This window comes from Bubalus bubalis, chromosome 7 (assembly GCF_019923935.1).
Source record: "Bubalus bubalis isolate 160015118507 breed Murrah chromosome 7, NDDB_SH_1, whole genome shotgun sequence".
Lineage (NCBI taxonomy): Eukaryota > Metazoa > Chordata > Mammalia > Artiodactyla > Bovidae > Bubalus > Bubalus bubalis.
Window position 1 is genome coordinate 50,651,243 of NC_059163.1, and position 23,471 is coordinate 50,674,713.

General features: G+C 38.9%; 1 protein-coding gene across 1 annotated transcript in view; it reads left to right on the plus strand.

The window, feature by feature from the left end:
• The first annotated feature begins 7,914 nt into the window (after positions 1 to 7,914).
• CNGA1 (cyclic nucleotide gated channel subunit alpha 1) overlaps positions 7,915 to 23,471 on the plus strand; it is a 38,584-nt gene continuing 23,027 nt past the window's right edge. The window contains exon 1 of the mRNA XM_006073739.4: positions 7,915 to 8,026. The gene's annotated coding sequence lies outside the window, so the exon portion shown is untranslated. The remainder of the gene's footprint in view (positions 8,027 to 23,471) is intronic.

The following is a 23,471-nucleotide window of genomic DNA, read 5'->3' on the forward strand; positions in this document are numbered from 1 at the left end:
TTTTGAACTGTGGTGTTGGAGAAGACTCTTGAGAGTGCCTTGGACTGCAAGGAGATCCAACCAGTCCATCCTAAAGGAAATCAGTCTTGAATATTCATTGGAAGGACTGATGCTGAAGCTGAAATTCCAATATTTTTGCCACCTGATGCAAAGAATTGATTCATTTGAAAAGACCCTTATTCTGGGAAAGATTGATGGCAGGAGGAGAAGGGGACGACAGAGGATGAGATGGTTGAATGGCATCATGGACTCAATGGACATGAGTTTGAGTAGGCTCCAAGAGTTGGTGATGGACAGGGAAGCCTGGCGTGCTACATTAAATGGGGTTGCAGAGTCGGACATGACTGAGTGACTGAACTGAACTGACTGAAGTGTACAGCAGAATGATTCAGTTATACATATATTCTTTTTCAGATTCTTTTCCATTATAGGTTATTGTATTGTAGTTCTCCTGCTATACAGTAGGTCTTGACTGCTTAGCTATTATATATATAGTAGTATGAATATAAATTCATTTGTGTCACTTTTTCAGATTCCTCTATTATATAATATGAAATAGAGAAGTTTTATAACTTGCCCTCGGTAACACAGTTAGCAAGTAGAAGAACAGGATTTTGAACCAAAGTGTATCTGACATCCAAAGCTGATATTCCTGACTATTAAGGCAGATTGCTTCTCATAGGGAGTGATATGCACACTCCCTATCCCAGTGCCTGGCATGTAACACTCCCCATTTTTTTCTTCACTGAATAAGGACACTAGCATTTTGTCAATCTTGCACATTTTATGTATTTTGAACTCTGAGTTTACTGAATGAAGAAGAGTGAAAAGATATTTAATAAATGTATGTTATATTAATGTGGATACATACTAGCTATTTGGGAGTGGTAAATTGATGAAAATCATGGATCATTTCAGAAAAGAACATATTTTCATGTATATAGCACATCATGTTATTATAGTATCATGGGGTCCTGGACCCCCAAATTATGCTAATGGGATTTAAGAACTTTTGGGTTCAAAGGGCAGTGGAAGGCGGTTCTACTGTTTATCAGTATTGCTACTCTCAAAACTGTACAGCCTCTACTTTCTCTTTCTGGAATCCTGAATAATAAAGTAAATATAGGTACAGGAAAATATGTAAGTTTTTCATTCATCTATTTCAATGAATATTACTGAGGCACTGATATGCACTAACTCCTTATTTTCCAAACAGAACCCCCAATCTCCCTCTATCCCCATCGTGTTCTTCATGATGCCTTCCTATCTCATTAAATTACAACCTATTATTTGGTTTCATAAATCAAAAAATCGAAAGTCACCTTGACTTCATTCTTTCACTCACACCGCCCCCCACCCCTGCCTCCATGTAGTCAGTCAGCAAATCTTATTGTCTCTGTCTTAAAAATACAGCCCCTTCTCATCATCTCCACATCTGCCATCCTGGTCTGAACCACCGTCATCTCTCACTGAATTGCTGTCATAGTCTCCTAACTGTTCTTCACATGATCTGTCCTCTAAGACCTTAACTCCTTTCTCTCCTGTCTTTGCTTCCTCTAATTTAGCCACCTGACCTCTTTGATGTTCTTTAAATACTCTAAGGCAGTCCTGTTTTTGAGCTTTGCACATGTTTTCTTGCCAGGCAGGATCTGCCCCTCCCTGGAACTAGGCATGACTAGCTCTGTGCCTATATTGAGGTCTCAGCTAGGTGAGGTCTTCCCTGAATACCCCATCTGAAACTGTCCTGCCTTATCCCCAAATCATTTTCTCCCCCCTGCCTTATTTTATCATATTATTAATCACTGTCTGACTTCTGTGTTTACTGCTTAGTTTATTGTCTTGTGCCATCCTATCCCATTAGAATGTACCCTCTATGAGGGCGGGAACTTAGTTTTGCTTACTATTAAACTTTTTAGTGCTTAGAAGGGAGCCTGGCACTGAATATCTGTTAAATGAATGATTATGCATGGTATTGAGCTAAACACTAAAGATACAGTCGTGAATAACACAGACGCAGTCCCTTGTGGAGTTTACAGTTTTTATAGGGGAGACAGACATTAAACAATGTAGCTCAGCTGGTGAAGAATCTGCCTGCAATGCAGGAAACCTCGGTTTGATTCCTGGGTTGGGAAGATCCCCTAGAGAAGGGAAAGGCTACCCACTCCTGTATTCTGGCCAGGAGAATTCCATGGAGTGTATAGTCCATGGGGTCGCAAAGAGTCAGACACTACTGAGTGACTTTTACCTTCAGTTCAGTTCAGTTCAGTCGCTCAGTCGTGTCTGACTCCTTGCGACCCCATGAATGGCATGACCCCATGAATGGCAGCATGCCAGGCCTCCCTGTCCATCACCAGCTCCCAGAATTCACTCAGACTCACATCCAACAAAAACAACAGAATGATCTCTGTTCGTTTCCAAGGCAAACCATTCAATATCAGGGTAATCCAAGTCTATGCCCCAACCAGTAACACTGAAGAAGCTGCAGTTGAACGGTTCTATGAAGACCTACAAGACCTTTTAGAACTAACATCCAAAAAAGATGTCCTTTTCATTATAGGGGACTGGAATGCAAAAGTAGGAAGTCAAGAAACACCTGGAGTAACAGGCAAATTTGGCCTTGGAATACGGAATGAAGCAGGGCAAAGACTAATAGAGTTTTGCCAAGAAAATGCACTGGTCATAGCAAACACCCTCTTCCAACAACACAAGAGAAGACTCTACACATGGACATCACCAGATGGTCAACACCAAAATCAGATTGATTATATTCTTTGCAGCCAAAGATGGAGAAGCTCTATACAGTCAACAAAAACAAGACCAGGAGCTGACTGTGGCTCAGATCATGAATTCCTTATTACCAAATTCAGACTTAAATTGAAGAAAGTAGGGAAAACCACTAGACCATTCAGGTATGACCTAACTCAAATCCCTTATGATTATACAGTGGAAGTGAGAAGTAGATTTAGGGCCTAGATCTGATAGATAGAGTGCCTGATGAACTATGGATGGAGGTTCGTGACATTGTACAGGAGACAGGGATCAGGACCATCCGCATGGAAAAGAAATGCAAAAAAGCAAAATGGCTGTCTGGGGAGGCCTTACAAATAGCTGTGAAAAGAAGAGAAGCGAAAAGCAAAGGAGAAAAGGAAAGATATAAACATCTGAATGCAGAGTTCCAAAGAATATCAAGAAGAGATAAGAAAGCCTTCCTCAGCAATCAATGCAAAGAAATAGAGGAAAACAACAGAATGGGAAAGACTAGAGATCTCTTCAAGAAAATTAGAGATACCAAGGGAACATTTCATGCAAAGATGGGCTCGAAAAAGGACAGAAATGGTATGGACCTAACAGAAGCAGAAGATATTAAGAAGAGGTGGCAGGAATACACAGAAGAACTGTACAAAAAAGATCTTCATAGCCCAGATAATCACGATGGTGTAATCACTCATCTAGAGCCAGACATCCTGGAATGTGAAGTCAAGTGGGCCTTAGAAAGCATCACTACGAACAAAGCTAGTGGAGGTGATGGAATTCCAGTTGAGCTATTTCAAACCCTGAAAGATGATGCTGTGAAAGTGCTGTACTCAATATGCCAGCCAATTTGGAAAACTCAGCAGTGGCCACAGGACTGGAAAAGGTCAGTTTTCATTCCAGTCCCAAAGAAAGGCAATGCCAAAGAATGCTCAAACTACCGCACAATTGCACTCATCTCACATGTTAGTAAAGTAATGCTCAAAATTCTCCAAGCCAGGCTTCAGCAATATGTGAACCGTGAACTTCCTGATGTTCAGGATGGTTTTAGAAAAGGCAGAGGAACCAGAGATCAAATTGCCAACATCTGCTGGATCATGGAAAAAGCAAGAGAGTTCCAGAAAAACATCTATTTCTGCTTTCTTGACTATGCCAAAGCCTTTGACTGTGTGGATCACAATAAACTGTGGAGAATTCTTCAAGAGATGGGAATACCAGACCACCTGACCTGCCTCTTGAGAAATCTGTATGCAGGTCAGGAAGCAACAGTTAGAACTGGACATGGAACAACAGACTGGTTCCAAATAGGAAAAGGAGTTCGTCAAGGCTGTATATTGTCACCCTACTCATTTAACTTATATACAGAGTACATCATGAGAAATGCTGGACTGGAAGAAACACAAACTGGAATCAAGATTTCTGGGAGAAATCTCAATAACCTCAGATATGCAGATGACACCACCCTTATGGCAGAAAGCGAAGAGGAACTAAAAAGCCTCTTGATGAAAGTGAAAGAGGAGAGTGAAAAAGTTGGCTTAAAGCTCAACATTTTGAAAACAAAGATCATGGCATCCGGGATCATGGCATCCGGTCCCATCACTTCATGGGAAATATATGGGGAAACAGTGGAAGCAGTGTCAGACTTTTACTTTACACCAGATTTAATTATTATTGTTATAAATGCTGAGAAGACATCATTGACCATTCTGACTGCAGGTCTTGGTGTGTTGGAAGACATACTATCAAATATTTAATAATTTAGGGCCAAGCGCCAGAATCCTTTACATCACACCATTTTTTGAAATGAAAATGCAAAAGAATCAATGTCACACAAGTGAGCATCTACAGTTAGAGGCAGTTTAAATAGGATTATAAAGATTTAGAGGGAGCTGACAAAGCAAGGCTGGGAACCAGACTAAAAGTAGCCTACTAAACAGATAATCCAGTCTGGCTATGTTCTTTCCATCAGTCAAGGTTACTGCAGGTCCCAGGAAAAGAAATCCATTGGTAGACTGGGTCAAGTTAATTGTACTTTGGAGGGGAAAACAAAATGAATCAAGATGAAACATACTTTTACCCTTTTAAATTTGGGTAAATCAGAAAAGTATCCTGGTATGTGTGTTGTATATACAAAAACAACATTCCTACTTACCTTCAATTTCAGCAGAGATAATTTTCCCCCAGAAGTTTTCTTGACCAACTCTTTTCCTCTCCAAATCTTAGGGCTTCTTTTGTGTGCTTCCTTAGCCCTCTATCACACTCTTTGGCAAGTACCTCTTGCTTTGCCTGTTTCCTTCTTGTGGATAATCTCTAAGGAAACGGCTTGTGGGTGTGCTCCCAGACCTTAGAATAGCACCCAGCATAGTGTGGTGTTCGGGAATTACATGTTGAATGAATTCTATGCCTTTGTGAAGGACTATTATTTCACATTGTTAAGTACTGTACACACAGAAAACACCGATTTTCATTTTAAAAAACTAAAGAGAATTATTTTATTTGGTCACACTCTGCTAGAATTATGTAATAAATTGTTTAGAAACAAGATATAAAAAATAGCTCTGTATCTTTACCTATTAGTTATTTAATAGCCACATGTACCTGTCTATCAAAAGTCCAACTGCAACATGTTGAATACAGGTAAGGCCTAAGCAATGTGCTGCAAAGCTCCAGTTTAGAGGAAAGCGAAAGGAGAGAGAGCACATTATTAAGTGTCCTTTTATATACACCATGAGTGTATCATATGCTGTAATCTTGCTCCATTTTTCTCACAAAAATGTACTGAGGGAGGTATTATATTTCCATTTTACAGATAAGGAAATTGAGGCTCAGAAAGATTAAGTCATTTTCTCAAGACTGCACAACTAGTAAGTGTCATCCCAAGAATCAAAAACATTCACTTCATCTTTAATTACAGTTTTGGAATAGGAAAGGTGCACAAAGGCAGTGTAAGCTAGTAAGGGAAGATAAACGAGAGCTTCTTATGGGGGGGGTGTGTGTGTGTGATTCATTGGGGAATAGCTATTTTATAATGGCAAGTTCTGTGAAGTTTTATGTCAACCAGGGGTTGAGTTGGCAGGAGGAAGAAAGGTATCAGAATTATTGCTTCAACTTTCTTATTTAATTCATTGAATCATTCTAAGAGTATTTCAATTAACAAGCAATCCAGGGGAAAATGAATGGCACTATGAGGGAAGGAGTTCCTAATCTTGTCATCTTGTTTTATTTTTAGGTATATTTGTTTTAGTTACATCTTTGGGCTTCCCTCATAGCTCACTGGTAAAGAATCTGCCTGCAATGCAGGAGACCCCGGTTTGATTCTTGGGTCGGGAAGATCCACTGGAGAAGGGATAGGCTACCCATTCCAGTATTTTTGGGCTTCTCTTGTGGCTCAGCTGGTAAAGAATCTGCCTGCAGTGTGGAAGACCTGGGTTCAATCCCTGGGTTGGGAAGATCCTCTGGAGAAGGGAAAGACTATCCACTCCAGTATTCTAGCATGGAGAATTACATGAACTGTAGAGTCCATGGGGTCAGTCACAAAGCACTGGGCGTTACTTTCACTTGGTGTATGAAGTAAGATTAGAAAAAGATTGCTCTAAATAAGATATTTCCTGAGCAGCAAATGTATTTTTTTTTTTTTTTTTACTTCTTTTTGGCCATGCCATGTGACTTGTAGGATCTTAGTGCCCTGACCAGGGATAGAATCTGGGCTCCTGGCACTGGAAGTGTGGAGTCCTAACCACTGGACAGTCAGGGAATTTTCAAGAAAATATATTTTCAACTTTTAAAAGAAAGCATACACATTTCTGATAGTAGACCAATTATTGTAAAATAAAGTTTAACTCTTTTGTTTATCTTTAAAAATGTTTAATAGTCACTTATCAAGTGTTTACCATGCTTTAGGAAGTGTAATAAACTCTTCATATTACTATATCTCATTTTAATCCTCAGATCTGCAAGGTATTATCATGTCCATTCCATGGAAACTGAAACTGAGGCCCAGAGGGTTCACTACCATGCTCTAGTCTCAGAGCTGATGAACTTGGAGCTGAGGTTCAAACCAGGCCTGTGACTCCAAAACCTCTGCGTGTAAACTTAGCATGGCATCACAGACACCACCCCAACCTAAAGGTAGCTGTAGTTCCTGTAAGAGAGACAGAAGTAAAGTGAACATTGAATTTAAGAACAAAAGGTTCTTTATTATTAGACAAGTATAATTTTCTGAAAAATCTTACTTCCAAGAAGAGATCTCTAAGCATATTAAGGAAGTCTACAATAATAAATCAGAAAAAAAGTTTTGTGAGTATGTGAAGTGAAGTGAAAGTTGCTCAGTCATGTCCAACTCTTTGTGATCCCATGGACTCTAGAGTGGAATTCTCCAGGCCAGAATACTGGAGTGGAGAGCCATTCCCTTCTCCAGGAGATCTTCCTAACCCAGGAATTGAACCACGGTCTCCTGCATTGCAGACAGATTCTTTACTAGGTGAGCCACCATGGAAGCCCTTAGTGAGTATGTAAACTATCAAATATTGCATTAAAAACTCTGAGGAAAATTTACTGTTTGGTCATTAGAATAATATTTGGACACTAACTGGCATATCTTATTGCCACACTTAAAGTATGCCTTATTCAGGGACGCTCAGACTCATCCAATTTTATTTCTGACTAGATATGAGACATGCAGCTCTTCCACAAAACACACATTAAATGGGTCAAGGAATAAATAAGTACACCTTATTTATATTTTAATAGTTTTATTATGATGGCACTGTATTTAAAATTTTAGTCATAATTTGTAAAAGCCTATAATTCTATCCAGATTGTAATGCTGAATAAATTGAAAATAGAACTTTAATAAAATTCATTAGCCAATATTACCTTTGGTTAAGCTTGATTGCAAATTTGTTAAGAGGTATAGTATGAGAAAACCCCTTTTGTTCCTAAATCTGTCACATATTAATAAGCTTGGGCTCTAGCAAAGGATAATGGTGCTTTGCTGTTATTTTCATCTGTATATAAATCCGCAAATCCAATAGTGGCTCATGAAAATCCTCCTTTGTCAATGCCACAGAACTGTTTCTTTCCTTGGGAATGATTAAGAAAACTAGCTGTTTGTGCATGTTTAAAGAAAGGAAAAAGATCAGTGTATTTATTTCTTTTAAAAATTAGGACCTGGATTTTGACAATGTCCAGATTTACATTATATCCCTGTTTGCTTTGGATACACCACTGACTTCTGTTTCTGGAAGACACAGATATAGTGCTTAAGCAACCAAAGGTAAGAACTCAGTGGTAATTAAAATTATATTTTCACATATGTTTATACTTCTGTTTCAATTTATTAATGCATCAGCATTTGCTTTGTTTTCCATGGTATATGCTTTCTAGCTACAACTTATGGTTTTATTTTTATTGATTTCTCTGTATTTTTGACAGATAAATGAATATTCTACTAAACACAATTTAGTTAAAGATACAATTTTAGTTAAAAATAACACTAAATAAAGTCTGGCAATATGGTCCTGCTAATCTGAATATCATAGCATAGTAAATACTGCCTTTTTGCAAGTTTCAAGTTCATTTTTTACAAATGTAGGTATAGTTGATTTACAATGTTGTCTTAGTTTCTAGTGTCCAACAAAATGATTCAGTTATATATATATATATAAAACATATGAATGTATGTGTATACATATGTTACATATATATATATTCTTTTTCAGATTCTGTTCTGTTTGGGTTATTAAAAGATATTGAGTAGAGTCCCCTGTGCTATACAGTAGGTCCTTGTTGTTTACCTTCAAGTTCATTTTTAGAAGTCAAAACAATACCTTTGTTCAGATGTGTCTTTCCTCAAAGGAAGTATCATATACTAGGTTTTATTTCTTTTTAAGATATTTGAAGATGGAACACTGTCAAATTCATATAAATCTTAATAAAACTCCCTGAAAATATGAGCTCCCACTCATTGGAGACATTTAAGAACTTTTAAAATGTTAGTTACTTTATAAACATTATTATAGAAACCTGTACACCTCCTTTTAGAGGTAAGTGGTCTAAAGAAGTTTAATGACTCTCTCAATGTAACATATTACTATTATGTGATGGAGCCAGAGTTTAAATTATCTTGCTTTCTTTTATTTCTCTATGATAGGCATGTATAATTTAATTAGACTTTAAAAAACTTATCAGTTATTTGATAGTTTTATTTTCCTGGCCTCCCTGGTGGCTCAGAAAGTAAAGAATCTAACGAATCTGCCTGCAAGGCAGGAGACTTGGGTTTGATCCCTGAGTCAGGAAGATGCCCTGTAGAAGGGAATGGCTACCCACTCTAGTATTCTTGCCTGGAGAATTCCATGGACAGAGAAGCCTGGAGGGGTACAGTCCACAGGGTCACCAAGAGTCAGGAACCATTGAGTGACTGACACTTTCACTTTTTTCACTTTATTTTTATAAACTTAAAACTACTCTTTATCATGTTTATTGTGCCAAGATTCAGTTCAGTTCAGTCACTCAGTCATGTCTGACTCTTTGCGACCCCATGAATCGCAGCACGCCAGGCCTCCCTGTCTATCACCAACTCCCAGATTTGCTCAGACTCACGTCCATCGAGTCAGTGATGCCATCCAGCCATTCCATCCTCTGTCGTCCCCTTCTCCTCCTGCCCCCAATCCCTCCCAGTATCAGAGTCTTTTCCAATGAGTCAACTCTTCGAATGAGGTGGCCAAAGTACTGGAGTTTCCGCTTTAGCATCATTCCTTCCAAAGAAATCCCAGGGCTGATCTCCTTCAGAATGGACTGGTTGGATCTCCTTGCTGTCCAAGGGACTCTCAAGAGTCTTCTCCAACACCACAGTTCAAAAGCATCAATTCTTTGGCGCTCAGCTTTCTTCACAGTCCAACTCTCATATCCATCCATCCATCCATACATACATAATATATATATTATGTATATATATATATACACATACATAATGTATACATACATACATACATACATAATGCCAAGATTACAGGATTTTAAATATTTGTGCTTTCATTCTGTATCAGAAAGTTAGACTTTATTAAACTGAGCTTTTAAAATGTTCCTACTGTTAAAGACATATCTTATAACTAGCTTTTCACTCCTTGACCTTTTCTGTTTATATATCCCTCAGTCAATTTGTTCCACTATATTCATTCTTTCACTTACTGTTCTTTCTATAAATGTTACTTACAGTTTTGTTATATGAAGCAGGTGGATAAAAGAGAATGGTGGTGGTTAAGCATCATGGTGTTAACTGCAAATAAAAGACCTAATAATTATTGATTATACTTTATATCCCATAGTGCAGGGTCCCCAGCCTCTAGGATCTAATGCTTGATGACCTGGGGTGAAGCAGATGTAATAACAATAGAAATAAAGTGTACAGTAAATGTAATGCCCTTGAATCATTACCAAACCATCCCCCTCGACCCTGGTCCTTGGGAAAATTGTTTTCCACGAAATTGGTCCCTGGTGCCAAAAAGGCTGGGGACCGCTGCATAGAGAATACACCCTCTTTCCTCTACTCCTAGAATATTGGTACATATTGATCACAACAATAATCTCAATTAGGCAAAAAAGTATACATTATCTGGTCACAGTCAAATAAAGTTAAAAATTAATAAGTTTAAATTAAGGACCCTACCCCTTAGAAATGAAAAAAAAAAAGGGGGGTGGGAAGGGGGAGAAATATCAAATAACTCTTTGAAGATAATAGCAAGACACTATTGTAGATCTTTCTCTTTTTCATGGAGGTAATTTTTTAAGCTATGAAATTAATAGTGCTAAAAACTTAAAAGTCTGGATAAAATAGATTATTTTCTACATAAACAAATGCCTAAATTTAAATTGAAAAGTAAAACTTAAATTGACTAAAACTTATGGACGTGATTTTAAAAAGGGGTCCAAAACTACCTCCAAAAAAGCTACTGTACCCTAGATATATTTATTTATTATTCAATAAAGACTTACTTGGTACCTATTATGTGCCAGTGATTATCTTAGATAGAAACTTTGCTTTGTTTCCTACTGTGTCCCCATCAGTAGTTCAGCGGGATAAATCCATAGTGCCAGAGCCTGTCACCTGACATAAGAGTGCATGGGAATTTAGACTATCATATTTTAAATTTTGGCTATGGCAGTAATCAAACAGCTGGCACTTTCCTACATTCCCTCAAAGGAAAAATAGCATGTACCTTCCCATCAGCAGACAACCATTATGCCAAGATTTTGAATTATGGTAATATAGATACTCTAGAGTGTGAAGCAAGTGCTTATAATTACACGTAATAGTTCTCAAATGTTACAAATGTTCCCAGTTACAAATCAACTTAGCTTTAGCTGATGAAAGGTAACTGGTGAAGTTTAATGAATATTCTTGAAAAAAGAGGAAATTACTTATATAAGAAAACTTCCTTAACACAATAAAGAAAATTTATCTGGAACCAGTGAGAAAAATAGGAGAAATTCTAGGGACTGAAACAAAAGCAGGATATAGTATCTATTATTTAGCAGTGTTCTATAACTTCTACTCAACATAATGAAATGAGAAAAATAAACAAGAAGGCAATGGCACCCCACTCCAGTACTCTTGCCTGGAAAATCCCATGGATGGAGGAGCCTGGTGGGCTGCAGTCCATGGGGTCGCACAGAGTCAGGCACGACTGAGCGACTTCACTTTCACTTTCACTTTCATGCATTGGAGAAGGAAATGGCAACCCACTCCAGTATTCTTGCCTGGAGAATCCCAGGGACAGAGGAGCCTAGTGGGCTGCCATCTATGGGGTCGCACAGAGTCGGACACGACTGAAGCGACTTAGCAGCAGCAGCATACATTTTGAAGAGATAAAATTATCATTACTTGTGGGTATCGTCTACCTAGAAAATGTAAATGGATCAATTTAAAACTATTAAAGCTAAAGTTCAATAAGATGATAGGCTACAAAATAAGTATATAAATTGACAGCTCTTCTATAAATCAGTAGTAACTGGTAAGACAATATGTTAAAAAAATCTTATTTACAAATACAAATTTAAATACATAGAATATATTTAACTAGAAATATGCATAGCTTGTTTAATGAAAATTATAAAGACTTAAAACATATATAGTAGACTTTAAAAGCTATCAGTAAATGAAGAGATGTCCCTTGTCAGGTAATTAAAAATTGTAATATATTAGGTGTGTTGATTCTCTCAAAATTAATCCATAAATCTATTGAAATCTCTTTTCAAAGCACATTGTTTTCTTGGGAATTGATAGAATTGTTCTAAAGGCAATTGGGATTAAGAAATGTACACATTGTGCTGTTATAGAAATAGTATTTAAATGTGATCATTAAAATGATGATAGAGTGTAGATGTTTAAGTTTTGAGAGTAGTGTTTGTGCAATAAACTAAATATCAAAAGTAAAGCAAAGCTTTTTTGGAAGGTTTTATGAGCCAGGCATTATGTAAGTTGCTGGAAACATAAAAATCAGAGCTCACTGGTACCTGATCTCAAGTCTGGTGGGACAGACACTGATAACTGGATCATAATACAATAATGGGTCAGGGCACTCACAAAAAGTGTTCCACATTACATGAGTGCTGAGGGGAAGCCACAAGCACCCAGGCATCCTAATCCTAGTCATTAGAAATATTTGCTCTTTTCTTTATTCCTTACCTTCTTCAGATGGTGTTTCTTCTGCCAGGAGTGCTCATTTCCACTACTACCTTAGTAAACTCCTAATCATCCTTCAAAACCCAGTCACATATTCCCTGCTTTGGAGAGCTTTCATGAATCTCCTGACTCCACAGAGTTGGCCTTTATACACACAAAATTGTCATGTTGGATTTTTGTTTCTTACAGAGCTCTCTTATTAACTTCTTTAGGGCTGGAAGCCTGTCTTAACATTCCATCCTTCCTCTTTTCTTCCTTGCCTTCACACTGCAGCAAGCCATATGGCACATAGCACATGCTCAACAAGGGTTGAGAAACAAAAATATTAAGTAAAGATTATATTATGTTATCTTCAAATTGTTTAAAGTAAAAATATCAGTAGCTTTATATATATATTTTTTTATTTTATTTTTTAACTTTACCATATTGTATGGTTTTTGCCACAGATGTACATGTGTTCCCCATCCTGATCCGCCACATATATACATGTGTTCCCCATCCTGAACCCTCCTCCCTCCTCCCTCCCCATACCATATCAGTAGTTTTAATGTGTTCTTTTGGGTATAAGACATAGATTTATAAGAAAAGCAGGGAAAAAATTATCCTAAATTTCAAATAGACATTGTGACTGACAAAATTCCTATGTAATTAGAATACAGGGGACCTCAAGTGCTGGGTTAGAAATACTTATATGCCTCTTTGTATGTTTACTCACTATTGTTTCCATCAAAATTTGTATTTGCTTTGTCCCAAGATGTAAAGAGCAGAGAAAGTTCTCTGCTTTTAAGAAGTTTAGAGAAGAATTGGTAAAGTGGAATAGTCATATGCAAACATAGATGTATGTACAAGGAAATAAATGCTTATGGCTAACATAATGGTTTAAAATATAGTCAATACATGTAATAGATGGTGAAATCACAACAGAGTTTATGGAAGATGAAACTCTAATTCAGACTTTCCCCAAAAGCTTCTCATCAGCATCCATTGCATTTCCTGAGAAATGCAGATTGCATTTCCTGAGAAACAAATATTTGAGTGAGGTACCCTAACATAAAGGTCAAGGAAACCTGCAGGTAATCATAATTTATTAATTTTTATGGTCAATTTTTAGAATTCAGAATACTTTATGATTGAGTGGGGAAAAGGGGGAGGATAACGCATTAAGGCTTCCAACCACTGCAGAAAGTCTTCATTCTTACCCTTGATCAGTATAGCACATTGATTCTAGAGAAAATTTTCTTTGATGATGTAGGGGCTTGTGGTGCTCCAGGGTTTTAATATATATGACTTTATTGTTATAATCCATACTTTAAGTTTATTTAAAAAATATTCCTAGTTCTGCTCATTGGGAATGGAGTAGCAATTTTGCTCTTAGGACCTTTACTTTTCTGGCATTTATATCACTGTTTTCTTGTAAAATGTTTGGCTAAAAAAATGAGTCTGGAGAATATATTTGGTTATTCAATGGTTTATTAACTGCCTTTTGATTAATTGAGATTTTACTTTATGATGGCCCCTTTGCGAATTTTCTGTGAATTATAAAGGTGATGATAATGACTAGGATAATAATGACCTCCTTAGTGAAATTGTTGCTTCCTGAGAAAGTGTTGTATTTTCTCTGTAAGTTGATAACAGTCGTTTTAACAATCGTTCCTTGTGTTTGTTTGCTACGGGCACGCATAGCAACAGTTTTGTTCAGTTCTGTTTTAGTCTTCATGGGAGGCTTCTCTGGTGGCTCAGACAGTAAAGCATCTGTCTACAATGCGGGAGACCTGGGTTTGATTCCTGGGCCGGGAAGATCCCCTGGAAAAGGAAATGGCAATCCACTCCAGTACTATTGCCTGAAAAATCCCACGGACAGAGGAGCCTAGTAGGCTATAGTCCGTGGGATTGCAAGGAGTCGGACACGACTGAGAGACTTCACTTTCACTTTCACTTTATGACCCTCTAAAGATAATTATTAAATAGTTGCTCTGACAAAATTGAGTTCTCAAAGTGATAGTTCAAGGAGGGAAGGCTTAAAGAAAAATTACTTTAAGCATGTTAGCTCTCTTTGTCTCCCTTAGAAAGTTGATGGTTGTCTCTTTCTGAGCTTGGTAGTTATATAATTATATCATCAACTTGCTGCTACTAAGTCACTTCAGTCGTGTCCGATTCTGTGCGACACCATAGACGGCAGCCCACCAGGCTCCTCCGTCCCTGGGATTCTCCAGGCAAGAACACTGGTGTGGGTTGCCATTTCCTTTTCCAATGCGTGAAAGTGAAAAGTGAAAGTGAAGTCTCTCAGTTGTGTCTGACTCTTTGTGACCCCATGAACTGCAGCCCACCAGGCCCCTCCGTCCATGGGATTCTCCAGGCAAGAGTACTGGAGTGGGTTGCCATTGCCTTCTCTGATCATCAACTTGAATTTGTGTAAATCTTCACAGCCTTCAATATTACTTTGTGTGTATTTTTCATTAACTCCCCATAGAGAATCACTATAGAAGTCAGGACAGGTTTTAGCATCTACACTCTATGGAAGGGGAAACGAAACTCAGAAAGATCTCTGCCAAGTTCTCACTGGCAATTTGGTGTAGAGCTGGGGCTAGAATCTAAGCTTTGCCAAGCAGTAGATGGTTGTTTTCAAGCACTGGCTGCTTCCCTATTGCGGAGCTGGCAAAGCCTGTTCTGGATGGTTACACAACTCTGGGAGCATTGTTAAATATTAAGAAAGAACCTAGGCTCTGCAGTAGGATACTGAGATTGGGCAGGGACTGGAAAACATTATTTTAAAGCAAAACTGCTGACATAAATTATTTTTGCTACTAAACAAAATCTCATTTATAAATACTGCCTTTTTTTTCTCATTAAGAAAATAAATTAGGCAAAATTACAGAATACAAAGAAAAAGCCATATACTGATGATCCTACCACTAAAAACTTAAAATGTTTAATATTGAAGTATTTATCCTTTCCATGCACATATGCAACATTTCTAATAAGACAGGATGATAACATAAATAGTGTAACATAAATAGTGTTTAACTATCTGCTTTTTCTGTTTAACACTATATCATGAACATTTCTACAAGTTGTTTAGTAATATTCTTTTGAGAAAAGATACTGAAATTTATCCTTTTATTATAAAGTTAATACGTGCATATTGTATAAAGTTCAAATAATGCAAAGATCTAGTCTCCAGAGGTAACTATTGTTTATAGTTTACTGCATGTTGTTCTGCACTTTTTTTTGAGGCTTGAGTTTTACTGGTTGCATTGGCAGAATAGAGTACATTCTTTAGAATATCTTTGCACTAATGGAGAAGAAAGCATTTCTCTTTAAAAAGGTACCTATTTACTTAGTGTCAATATAACAAATAATGTTGTTGTTGTTGTTCAGTCTCCCAGTCATGTCCAACTCTTTATGACCTCATGGACTGCAGCGTGCCAGGCCTCCCTGTCCCTCACCATCTCCCAAAGTTTGCCCAGGTTCATGTCCATTGCATCAGAAATGCCATCCAGCCATCTCACCCTGATGCCCTCTTCTCCTTTTGCCCTCAATCTTTCCCAGCATCAGGGACTTTTCCAGTGAGTCGGCTGTTTGCATCAGATGACCAAAATATTGGAGCTTCAGCATCAGCTCTTCAAACAAATATTCACGGTTGATTTCTCTTAAGATTGATGGGTTTGAGCTCCTTGCTGTCCAAGGGACTCTCAGGAGGCTTGTCCAGCGCCGCAGTTTGAAGGTATTAGTTCCTCTGTGCTCTGCCTTCTTTGTCTTCATACGTACACATAATAGATGAATACCAAATACATCATTTTTCTCAGTTTTTTTGGGACATTCACAAAGAATTCTACTCCAGAAAGCACCAACATATAGGAATCCTCATACAAGTTGAATGGTCTTTGGCTAATGCTAAAGCGGGAGTTGGTGATGGACAGGGAGGCCTGGTGTGCCTGGTGTCCATGGGGTCGCAGAGTCAGACATGACTGAGCGACTGAACTGAACTGAAAGGTAACCTACTTTGTTTACCTGATGCGAGGAGCTTACTCATTGGAAAAGACCCTGATGCTGGGAAAGATTGAAGGCAGAAGGAGAGGGAGGTGACAAAAAATGATATGGTTGGATAGCATTACCCACTCAATGGACATGAGTTTGAGCAAACTCCAGGAGATGGTGAAGGACAGGGAAGTCTGACATGCTGCAATTCATGAAATCTCAAAGAGTCAGACATGACTGAGCGAATGAACAACAAATAATTACAGTGTGGGTGCTCTGAGCTGCATAATATGCAACTGTCTTTGTTTAAAGATGATGCTTTAAAGTCTGCATGCTCTGCCAGACTTAGAAACTGGATTACTCAGTTCAGTTTTCAATTTTATCCAGAAGTAGTTCACTGCTTTGGTGGCATAATATGGTCAAAACATAGTTGTGATGATAATTAAATGAGATTAAAGGAGTTAGATTGCTTAGTAAGCCAAACACTGATAAACAAATATTTCTTGGTAAATAATTTAAGGGATTTACATGTTAGTAAAGTACATGAATAGCATTTCTGTGCTGTGCTGTGCTTAGTTGCTCAGTTGTGTCTGACTCTTTGAGATCCCCTGGACTGTAGCCCACCAGGCCTGTCCGTGGGGATTCTCCAGGCAAGAATACTGGGTGGGTTGCCATGCCCTCCTCTAGGGGATCTTCCCAAACTGGGGATCAAACCCAGGTCTCTCACATTGCAGGTGGATTCTTTACCATCTGAGCCACCAGGGAAGCCCGTGAATACTGGAGTGGGTAGCCTATCCCTTCTCTAGGGGGTCTTCCCGGTCTAGGAATCAAATCAGGATCTCCTGCATTGCAGGTGAATTCTTTACAGCTGAGCTACCAGGGAAGCCTCATGAATGGCATTCACTTCAGTTCATTTCAGTCACTCAGTTATGTCCAACTCTTTGTGACCCCACAGAATGCAGCATGCCAGTCTTCCTTGTCCATCACCAACTCCTGGACCTTGCTCAGACTCATGTCCATCGAGCCTATGATGCCATCCATCTCATCCTCTGTCGTCCCCTTCTCTTCCTGTCTTCAATCTTTCCCAGCATCAGGGTCTTTTCCAAGGAGTCAGCTCTTTGCATCAGGCGGCCAAAGTATTGGAGTTTCAGCTTCAGCATCAGTCCTTCCAATGAATATTCAGGACTGATTTCCTTTAGGATGGACTGGTTGGATCTCCTTATAGTCCAAGGGACTCTCAAGAGTCTTCTCCAACACCACAGTTCAAAAGCATCAATTCTTCAGCACTCATCTTTCTTCACAGTCCAACTCTTGCATCCATACATGACTACTGGAAAAACCATAGCTTTGACTAGACAGAGCTTTGTTGGCAAAGTAATGTCTCTACTTTTTAATGAATGTCATTAGTAGGGCACTAATTTTGGAATTTTATGCTTTATAATATTATGCTTAGTTCAGAAAGGTAAAATTAAAGTGAAGTTAACAGAGGACCAGGGGTACATATTCACTTGGAGGGTAATAATAATGCCCAACACCTAGCAGGCATTAAATATGTTTTGAATGAATGACAGAACCCAACTGAAAAAATGTTACTAAGAATATAAACTTCTAATAAATCCAAATGGTTAATAGACTCATGAGAGTTTGTCCAACTTCTTCAGTAAAGGCAAATCAAAAACCATAGTGCAAACAAATTTGTCTCATCAAATTCAGAAAAAACACCCTAAAATCTGACAATATGAAGGTTGGTCTGGTGTGGAGGAAATGATATACCTGTATAGGATTCACAGAATGTAAAATGATACACAACCTTGAGCAACAATTTGGCTGATCTCATAAGCTGAAAGTAGAACCAGCTATTCCACTTCTGGACATAGACGTAAGGACTACTCTTGCACAGGCGTCTAAGGAAACATGCAAAGGATTTTTATAGTAGCATTGTTCATAATAGCAAAAAACTGGAAAGAACCAATTTTTCATTAATAGAAAGAAGAGGTACACACAGAAAAAAAGGAACAAAATATAATCTATACAGGTTACAGTATAAGCAAGCAATATTATAAAATGAAATAGGAAGTCAGAATTATACACTTAACGTGTCTAAAACTATGCTTTGGTTATGGATGCTTATATATCTATGTAAAATGAAGAACTGATGCTTTTGAACTGTGGTGTTGGAGAAGACTCTTGAGAGTCCCTTGGACTGCAAGGAGATCCAACTAGTCCATTCTGAAGGAGATCAGTCCTGGGTGTTCATTGGAAGGACTGATGCCAAAGCTGAAACTCCGGTACTTTGGCCACCTCATGAGAAGAGTTGACTCATTGGAAAAGACTCTGATGCTGGGAGGGATTGGGGGCAAGAGGAGAAGGGGACGACAGAGGATGAGATGGCTGGATGGCATCACTGACTCGATGGACATGAGTTTGAGTGAACTCCAGGAGTTGGTGATGGACAGGGAGGCCTGGTGTGCTGTGATTCATGGGGTCGCAAAGAGTCGGACACGACTGAGTGACTGAACTGAACTGAAAACAATGGAATGAGCTGGAAAGATACACACCAAACTTACCATGGTGGTTGCTTCTGGGTAGAGGGTAGAGGGAAGACAAGGTTGGAACTTGGTGGTGGCAGCTTGGTTAAAGGACCTAAAGTTTGGATATAAAGTTTAATTTTATTTTTAATTGGAAGATAATTGTTTTACAATGTTGTGTTTGTTTCTGCTGTACAACAATGTGAAGCGTTGTTATATGTATAACATATAAGTTATGAGTATATAACATATAAGCATAAGTATATGTGACTCCCTCTTGAAACTCCTTCCCACCCAGATATAAAGTTTTATTTTCAAATGCCATCAAATGTGGGAGGCAAGTTTGACAAAAGACAAAAGTTAACTTTGTTAATTCCTGGTGGTGGAACTATGGGTAACATAATTTTACATTGTTTTGCATTTTGAAATGAGGGTCACTATGCATATCCTCAAATTTATTAATGTATATTGTACAATATTCAGAAAATGCAATAGTCCCCTTTCTATGCTTATTGCTCATTCTCATCCATGGTTTTCTTTTTTCAGAGGCAGGTAATAACTGTTACCACTTTCTTGTTGCATCTTCTTTTCTCTTTCTCCATACACATGCATATACACACATGAATATATATATATATATATATATGTATGTGTATATATATCTCTTTTCTGACATATGATAATATACTATATCTTTAAGAACTTACAATACCTGTTCATCTAGAAGTATTTTGTTCTTTTTAATAACTATATAGTATTTCATCCTGTCTTTTTTGAAGTAATAAAAAGGGAGAAAGAAATTGAGAGGGAGGGAGGGAAATTGGGACTTTGTTGCAGAAGAAAGGGTAATAATTCAGTAGACAATGGTGAAGTCTTGAAGATTCTAGAACAAGAATATGCTATGTATATGCTCCTTAAGAAGATTAATTTGGGAGTACTTTGAACAATGAACTGGGGGGAGGGTGAGGCTGGGGATAAATAAATCAGCTAAAAGACTTAGTCAAAGATAAGTGGCAACAAGCACCTGACAAACCCCTATTGATAATTAGAATGAAAAAGTGGGAGTTGTAAAATAGGATATATAAGACTTGATAGAGTGACTTGGTGGGGAAGGAAAGAGTCAAAGACAATGAACTCCAAGTTCTCAGAGAATTAAGTGCATGAAAGAACAGTGATTCTATGACCAGAAATAGGCAAGTCAGGAAGAAAAGCTGGTTTGACAGGGAAAGAAGTGAAAGTCCACTTTTGAACACATTGGACGCAGGGCTCTGAAGTGGCTGCTGCAGAAAACAAATGAGAAGAGATTGGCTAATAGGAGGTATTCAAAATATTTGAAATGAATTAACGAATGAAATGCAGTTTGAAGCCAAGAAAGATGGTCAGGGCTATTTATGTGAAATTTGGAGATATCTGCATAGAAGTGAAGGTAGAATTTTATGCAAGAAAATGGGTGAAAGTATGAGTCCCTTTGTTTCTCAACAGTACAGGATGTTGAATGCAGGACTGTGCATGCTACAGATTTCTACGTAATATGTGATATTACTAGTATAAATGGAAAGACACAGTGGAAAAAATTACTGGAGCAGACAGAGCACTGGTGTTTTGGAGGTCTAGAGTTTCTCGTGTGCATGCTAAGTCACTTCAGTCATGTCTGACTCTTCGTGACCCTATAGCCCAGGCTCCGTGACTGTAGCCCAGGCTCCTCTGTCCATGGGATTCTCCAGGGAAGAATACTGGAGTGGGTTGCCATGCCCTCCTCCAGGGGATCTTTCAGACCCAGGGATGGAAGCCGAGTCTCTTATGTCTCCTATATTGGCAGGTGAGTTCTTTACTACCACTGGCACCTGGGAAGCCTATTACTGATTGATGAAAAAAGGAGATCCACATACATGCCACGTTGCTAGTAGCTACAGGATCTTCAGATTCAGTTGTCCTTACAGTCCTGATACGCTACACCAGAGTTGGGAGAAAGTGATAAACAGAGGAGGTGGGGAATGAGACTTTAGTAAAGAGGTTGGATCAGGAGCAAACAAGGAGATTTGGATTTATTTCTTCATCGCTTTCACCCCTGCTTCCTCTGACCTGCTCATTCATTCTTTGCTCATTCATTCTTTCCACAAACATCATTGGGTACTTGCAGAGTTTGAAGTGCTAGTCTTAATGCTAAGGATATATATGAATGAAACACAAAACAAAAACAAGCCCTTCTCTTAAAGAGTTCAGTCTAGTGAAATTATAGAAAATCCTGTCTGGTATTTTCCCTAAGTGGATTTAGAATTTCTACACAGTAAGGGTTTAGGGTGGAGAAGGCAATGGCAACCCACTCCAGTACTCTTGCCTGGAAAATCCCATGGACGGAGGAACCTGGTAGGCTGTAGTCCATGGGGTCACTAAGAGTCGGACACGACTGAGCGACTTCACTTTCACTTTTCACTTTCCTGCATTGTTGAAAGAAATGGCAACCCACTCCATTGTTCTTGCCTGGAGAATCCCAGGGATGGCGGAGCCTGGTGGGCTGCTGTCTATGGGGTTGATGCTATCTGATAAGAGGTGACAGCTAGGAACTTAGTTTAAAGCTATATTTATTTACCAAATCAACTGTTTTTTTTTTTTTTTTAAGTATATTTTTTTGTGGTAGCTTGGCTCCTAAAGGACATCTTTGGAAGTTAGAATCCCCACGGCTGCCATTTTGCTGAAGTCAGTGTTTTAAGACATGTGTTTTGAGTCTGTCTCACTGCCTTGTAAATAACTGACTGAATCCAAAAGGTACACTTCCCTGGAGAAGACAACACTGATAGGCATAAAGCAGGGACAGACAGGTGTCACTTGGGGCCATTGGTCACTAAGTTCCCATATCATGCCTTTCCTGAGCTGTGCCAGAAAGAGCTTGAGCTTTACAGCTTGTGTGTGCATACCAGCACTGTAATAAAAGTCACGTGAACAAAACTTTAACCTCTCTGAGCTTCATATCCTCCCCTGTGAAATGGAGACGATAAGGCTGTGCCTCAGATTCTTACGTGGATTAAATAAGCTAAACTGGTATAACGCCTGACCTGTAGCAGGTGTTTAATAAATCCTTCTCACCTTTGTCTCTTTGTCTCTGTGGTCCCCAAGTACACACAGAGGCTGGGAGAGGTAGACTGATGCAGAGAATGGACAACATATAGTTCTTTCTCACTTGCCTGTTCTCGTCCTGCCTACCTTTGTCACACCCGATGGCAAGGAGTCATGAGTATTTCACAGAGATGTTCTCCCCAATGCAGTCAGAAATGCTTCATTTCATGTCTAAAAAAATAATTAGAATTTGGGCAGATTCTGATGATGCATAGGCTAGATGCACCTGATCCTCTTAGAAAGAGGGTGACATTTTCTTACCTTTCAACTGTCTCTTCTAAATCCTTCACGACACCCTTTTCTTTTTCCACTCCTTTCCCACTGGAACATATCTTGAGCATCTTCTGACCCCCTGTTGCTACTCCAGTTTCATCAAATAATTTGGCACTTACTGTTCAGATGTCCCTTTCCTGTTGTGTCTCCCTGTCATTCCAGGCAACTTCCACACCTATGAAATATGCATTCTAGACATCTGAGTTCCTAGCTTCACAAGGTCTTTCCTTCCCTTTTCTTCCACCTTTCCACTGTGGTCACCTGAAACCTTAATTCATAGCTGCTTCACTTCCACAGTTGTAAATTTCAGTGCAGCTTCTTATTTCCTGACCACAGCCCCCTCTGCTTCCTGCTCTTACTCTCTAAACCTGTTGTTCAGCCTTATTGAGACATTTGTCCCTTTAACCTTTAATTTCCTAACAAATCCTCCATTCCTATCATCCCCCTCCCTCCTTCAGCTGAAGCTCTGTGATGTTTTATCTCTCACAGTCTCCTTAGTTGCTGACACCAGTCTCAGATCATTCCAGATACCTTTTGGGCTCTTTCCTTCCTGAACGACTAGGTGTGGTGAGACATCATAGAGCCCTGCGCACTGTTGCTGGGACCCAGTGATAACTGTAATCCTTCCATAGATTTCTACCCCAGTTTCTTCCTGTCGCCTCACCCAGTTGGAAAGCTGACCATGGCCCCATTAGCATCCTCCAGTGACTCCTCATCTTTGTTAACACAGCATTCAGTGCAGGTAATGAATTAACCCCTGCCTCCCTCTTCCCTTTTTTTCTTGTCATTTACTCACACAACTGTATTCTGCATGATTTGATCTGCTGTGCCTCCCTGAAGGCATTCTGCTGTCTCACATGCTTGCTTTTCTGTACTTGCTGCTCCTACCTACAATCTTGTTCCATGTTGTAATAGGCTTGGTGGGTGCCTGCTCTTTGTACAAGGTCTCTTTAGCTTTGTCTTTTTAGGAAGTTTTATCTCAGGCTCCCTGCAGAGGATTTAGTACATCCTCTCTTGGCTCCCACTGCACCCCTGGCCTGACCTACCTCTGTGTGCTGGATAGCAACCGTTTGACTCCCCGAATCCCCTTTCACCATGTATTAGTTTCCTAGGACTGCTATAATCAACTTACCTAAACATAGTGG